The sequence below is a fragment of the Capsicum annuum genome, chromosome 9 (assembly GCF_002878395.1).
Source record: "Capsicum annuum cultivar UCD-10X-F1 chromosome 9, UCD10Xv1.1, whole genome shotgun sequence".
Lineage (NCBI taxonomy): Eukaryota > Viridiplantae > Streptophyta > Magnoliopsida > Solanales > Solanaceae > Capsicum > Capsicum annuum.
Window position 1 is genome coordinate 134577776 of NC_061119.1, and position 6793 is coordinate 134584568.

Sequence of the window (6793 nt, forward strand, 5' to 3'; positions counted from 1 at the left end):
TGCTAAATCCTACACCCAACTAAATGACACTAGACTACTAAATTGTTCTGAGTTTAACTGACTGGTCTGATAGAGCTCATAATATATTTTAAAGCTATTATTTATATACTGAAATGAGACTAAGTAAACATCAATGATTTTTGGGTATTCAAAACCCCAAGACTCAAAAACACCATAGTAAGAAAATATTGAGCTTAGAGGACATAGCATGGAAGCCTTTATCAAATATTCCTTCTTGTAGACATTTTATCAAACACTTGTAGTTCATAGTTTAATCTAGTCATGGGAGTGATATGGAACTTGAAGTAATAGCATGAATTCAATATCTACGACACTAAATCATGATTCATTTCAAAGAATAATTATATAAAAACACGTGGGATTTTTCAACAACAATAATTTCATCGAAACATGGTTAAAAGTCAATATTCATAGAAGTTTATGGAGACTCATAGTTTAAAATCACAATTGAATGTCATAAATCTTGAAAAGATTATAACCATTGTAGTTAAATTGGGTACTTGGACTCCATGGGTGAAAGGAACCCATGGATGAACACTTAACATACCTAGGTTGACGAATTTGTGAGGATTGATTGTTAGTTCTTGATATTTGGTCTTGAAATTTGAAGTCTAGGGTTTTTGTTCTTGAAGAAAATTAGTTTCTTAAAGAGTAATTTGTGAATAATAGGGAATAAAATTCACTCTTAGGCTTTAATTCTGTGTTTAGGACAAATTTAGGACTTAGAAAAATGACCAAACGACACTTGGAAATTTAAATTGCGAATTGAAAATCCTAATTTTTTCCCATGGCGTGATGAGTAAAATCCCACCGTCCCTATTGAAATTGGAAAATTGGGAACTAGACTGATGGCGCGACGCGATGAAATTACAGAGCTTCATTGGAAAAGGAAAAATCTGAAAATGGGCGTTAGCACGATGTGTCATTATCACAATGGAAAACTGGAAATCGATAATTGCAATTTGGCATGGCTCCGCAATGCGGTGATGTGCCAGGTGGTACACTATTTTTACAAAAATTGCTATAACTCATCACCCGTGTATCATATTTGGGTGAGTTTTATATCGTTGCAAAGATAATTCAATTTCCCTTAACTTGGTGGGATTCGAGATGGAAAATTATCAGTAGAGAAAAATATATGCTTATTTAAGGTTAATTAAGGTAATATTCTCATACAAAATTCAATTGGTAAAGATCATTTGGATTCGTTTAATAGCTGAAAGTTATTTGAAGGATAAATATACCTCAAACTTACTCATAAAATTATAAAAAAACTATATGGTACTATGTATGAACTTGGAAAATGATGCTAAAGTTAGTTTGGATTTTTGGGGTATTACAATATCTCCCCCTTGGGAACATTTGTCCTCGAATGAAACTGGTTTGGCTGAAAGCACTAAGGAACTGAGATTATATACTGAATATACTTGATGAAAACGTGATTTGATGACTCATTCTGTAATGTTATTCTTTACTAAACACGGTCCATAATTGCATGACTGACATAAACATGATATTCGGCTAAAACTGAGAATGGGAAAGAGAAATCTTAAGAAGGTTAATACATTAAATTGAATCTTAGTTGTCAAAGAAAAGATGAGGGTACTTTGTCCGCATATTTGCTTCTTCTTCCCAAGTGACTCCCTCAATAGACTGATTCTGCTAAAGAACTTTGACTAGTGGAACTTCTTTGTTCCTTAATCTATGAACTTGATGATCAAGAATTTCGACTGGAACTTCCTTATAGGAAAGACTATTCTCAACATCTACACTTTATAAGGGAACAACTGTAACTGGGTCACTAATACACTTCTTCAACAATGAAACATGGAACACTGGTGTACTATAGATAGATCTGAAGGCAACTCAAGCTCGTAAGCTACCTTTCCCAAACAAGTGAGTATTCTGTATGGACTAACATATCGAGGACTAAGATTTCCTTTCTTGTCGAACCTCTTTACTCCTTTCATGGGATAGATTCTTAGAGAAAAATAATCACCAACCTGAAACTCTAGATCTTTCTTTCTCATATTTGCATACGATTAATATCCGCGCTGGGATGCCCTAACCCTTTCTCTGATCAATTGTACCTTCTCTAAGGCATCAAATACCAAGTCAGGCCCTACCACCGTGGCCTCACCTACTTCAAATCAACCAATTGGAGATCTACATCTCCTCCCAAAGAGCACCTCAATCAGAGCCATTTGGATATTTGAATGGTATCTGTTATTATATGTGAATTCAATCAAAGTTAAATGATCATCCTAACTACCTTTAAAGTCAAATACACTCACTAAAAACATATCCTCAAGAGTCTGACTGGTCCTTTCTACTTGACCATCTGTCTGAGGATTGAAGGTTGTACTGAGGTAGACATAGGTACCGAGACCATTTTGGAATACTTTCTAGAAATGAGAGGTAAACTGGGTACCTCTATCTTAGATGATGGATGAGGGAATGTCGTGTAACCTAAACCACTCTATGAGGTAGAGTTTGGCATAGTCCTCGGCTGAATAAGAGGTATAGACTAGAAAGAAATGAGCTGATTGGGTCATCTTATCAAAGATAACCCAAGTCAAATCATGTTAATGACGAGTATAAGGCAAACCTATCACAATATCCATGTTCGCTTCCTCCCACTTCCAAGTGGGAATATTGAACTCCTACATAAACCCACTTGGCTTCTGATGTTCAATCTTAACCTGCTGACGTGTAAAGCATTTTGCTTCAAACTATGCAATATCTCTCTTCATCCTACTCTACCAATAGATCTTCCACAAGTCGCGATACATATTAGTATCCCTTGGGTGAATCGAATAACGTCCGCTGTATGCTTCAGTATGAATTCACTATCTTAACTCATCAACATAGGGCACATACAATAAACCTTGACAACTTAATACATAATCTCTCCCCTTGGGGAAAAACCTCTATTTTTCGATCTTTGACTGACTCCTTCAACTTCAAAACAATAGGTTCTCTATCCTACTATTCCTTTACCTAAGAAACTATAGATGATTCTTAACTATTTTGTACCCACACACTACCCTCAGCTGAATCAACAAAATGAACACCTAATCTGGCTTGTTGATAAACCTCTCTAACTAAATTTTTCTTATCATACCTAACATGAGCGACACTAACCATAGACAATCTACTGAGAGCATCGTCCACTATATTAGGTTTTCCCAAATGATATAGAATATTCATGCCATAATTTTCAGCAACTCTAACTATCTCCTCTTATGCAGATTTAAATCTTTCTGAGAGGACACATACTGCAAGATTTTCTGATCTATGAGCATATCCATATAGACCTCATAAAAATAATGCCTCCAAATCTGTAAGGCATAAACAACAATTTCTAACACAATATCATGGATAGGGTAATTCTTTTCATGGTGGTTAAGATGCCTTGAGGTATAGGCCACAACTTTATCTCTTTGGATTAAAATATATCCCAACCCAACTCTGGAAGCATCACAGTACACAACTAACATTACTGAACCATCTGGCAATTTCAAAACGAGAGCAGTAGTGAGTCAAGTCTTCAACTCCTGAAAACTCTTCTAACAAGAATTAGACAACAAAAACTTAACTTTCTTCTGACTGAATCTGGATATGGGGGACGCAATAGATAAAAATCCCTCAACAAATCATAAGTAATGGCCAGCCAAACCCAAGAAACTCCTAATATTTGATGGAAAAATAGATCTGGGCAAGTTTCTCACCACTTTGGTCTTTTAATGATAAAATCTAATGCCATCACTGGAAATTATATGACCAAGGTAATCTACTAAGCTTATCTAAAATTAACACTTACTGGATTTGGAGAAAAATTGATGGGCTCTAAGGGTATGTAATACCATTTTTAGATGGTCAGGATGGTAATTTTCACTACGGGATTAAACAAGAATGTCATCAATGAAGACTATGATGAGTATATCCAATTACTGCTTGAACACTCTGTTCATCAAGTCCATGAAGACTTCTGGGGCATTTGTGAGTCTAAAGGACATGACTACAAATTTGAAGTAACCGTACCGATTTCGAAAAACTATTTTTGGAATGTCACATTCTTTGACTCTGAGTTGATGATAGCCTGATCTAAGGTATATCCTGGAAAAATAGTAGGCACCCTAAAGTTGATCAAACAAGCCATCGATTCTAGATAGTGTATATTTATTCTTAACCGTGAATTTATTCAACTAACTATAGTCTATACACATTCTGAGATAACCGTCTTTCTCACGCATGAATAGAACTGGTGTACCCCATAGGGAGACACTAGTCCTGATGAATCCCTTATCTCAAAGATCCTTTAACTATTTTTTTAATTCTTTGTGTTCGCCTGGAGCAATTTTATATGATGGAATAGAGATAGGCTAAGTGCTTGGGAGAAGATCTATTCCAAAGTCAATTTCCCTTTTGGGAGGAACTCTTGGAAGATCTTCATGAAACACATCTGACAATTCATTTATTGTTGGAACTGACTGAAGACTAGAAGTCTCTGGACTAGAGTCATTGAATCATACAAGATGATAGACATATCCCTTGGATATAATTTTTCTCGCTCTAAGGTATGAAACAAGCTGACCCCTGAGAGCTATAGTACTACCCCTCCATTCAAAGATTGGTTCACTTGGAAACTAAAAATGAACTATTTTATTTCAACAATCAACTAAAAAATAGCATGAGTGGAGCCAATCCATGCAGAGAATAACATCAAAATCCATTATCTCTAACTCCACAAGATTAACTAAAGTGACTTTATGAGGTATTGTGACCGAACAGTTCCTATATAACTGCTTGGATACAATGGAGACACCTATTAGGGTAGACACTGAAATGGGCTTTGCTAAAATTTTGGGACTGATTCAAAAATTGACGGCTATATAAGGGGTTACAAAAGAAAGAGAAGCTCCAAGGTTTAGTAAAGCGTAAACATGTAAATAAAAGACATGTAACATACTAGTAACTATGTCGTGAGAATTTTCCTAACCTTTTTGGGACTGAAGGGCATATAATCTATTCAAACGATAACCACTGGTAGCACTAGAAGTGGCACCATGCTGAGTTAGGCAACTGGCTAGAACCGATGGCTGATGGAACTGGCCTAGTTGGCACAAATCCCTACCTTTTTTAAAAACTACCCAACACTCCATAATCCAATGGCTGTCTTGCTACACCTAAAGAACACATCACTACTAGCCCTATATTCAATCTGATGGTTTCTCCCATATTTCTGACATAGAGGATTCGTACGGCTACTGTTCATGCTGCCTCGGGACTTAGATCCTAGTGCCCTATCCCAATTATCATTTCTGAATTAAGGTAATAGGGAACTGGCTGATGATGGAAATAGGGTTGAGGATCTCTGACGGAATTGAGGACGGTTACTACTTTCCAACCTTAGCTGACTAAAATTAAAGCTACCCATTCAAGCCCTTTTGCTCTCCCTTTCTCTCTCTTTAGCCTTCTGCTCCTTAATCTATTAAGAATGGACTGATAACATAGACAATTCCATCACCCTAGTTACCACTATGGTCCTACACTCCATGACCACACTATCAGATACGCAAGACACAAACTTGCTCATCTTAGACCTTCTTTTAGCTACTACATAAGGAGCATATCTGGCTAACTGAGTAAACTTGAGAGAATACTCTTTCACACTCATATTATCATGCCATAAGTTGATGAACTATAAAAATTTAGCTTCTCTCATCTCCAATATGAAGAATCTATCTAAGAAGGCCATAACAAACTCCTCTCACTCTATAAGTCCAACATCTGCCCCTCTATCTACCTTTCACTTCTTAAACTATTAGTGAGAAACATCTTGCAACTGCTATGTATCCAAATCAACAATCACTAAAAGTCATCCCTATTATATCTATCACCTTCTGCACCATATCTAAGAATTCCTGTGGATCCTCTTCGGACTTGGATCCCATCAAGGAAAGAGGATTCATTCAGGTAAAGTCTTGAATCCTGGCTACAGTAATATTAGCCACTGGATTAGCCGAAATAGTAGATGGATGAATATTTTGAGACACTACAAAGTGAGCTAAATTAGTGAATGCAACTCTGGCCTCTACATATGATATATTCTCTTTCAGCGGATTATCCTAAAAGGGCGGTGGTGTTGGAGGTTCCTATTTCTTCTTTTATTTGTTCTTTTGGGAGGCATGTTTTGTAAATGGAAAGATTATTAGATTAGATAGAGAGAATAGCATGAGATCTTGCTCATTGACACGACATGAATACTCAAAGAAGGGAAACTTTTTCTAAAATATCTTGTAGCCTCTTGTCCATAAGTATGGTGCGCTACACACCCATACACAAGACTCTACTTGACACGACTTTCAAAATCCTAGGAAACTTTAAAACCTTAGGCTTTGATATCAAGTGTGTAATGCCATGAGAGTACAACTTGGGTTCTACACGGTGCTTATAGTCTCGAGGGACCACAAGTTAACCTATGAGCTAGTACCTGCTTTGAGTACTGAATAAAATATAATATATGCGGAAGAACAACTGGTAGGCCATAACGTTTTAGGTAATGAAAATTGTTAAAAAGATTGTAAACCAAACTTATGAAATAATCTGACAAAGTCCACTGAAGTTTGAATATCGAATAACTGACTGTAGTGTCTAAAAGCCTCTAAACTAACTGAATCAAAGTTGATGGGATAGGCCCCAACTAACTCTGACTAACTACTAAATTAAAATCATGAAAATAATTAATCTATCCTCGAAATATGAGGAC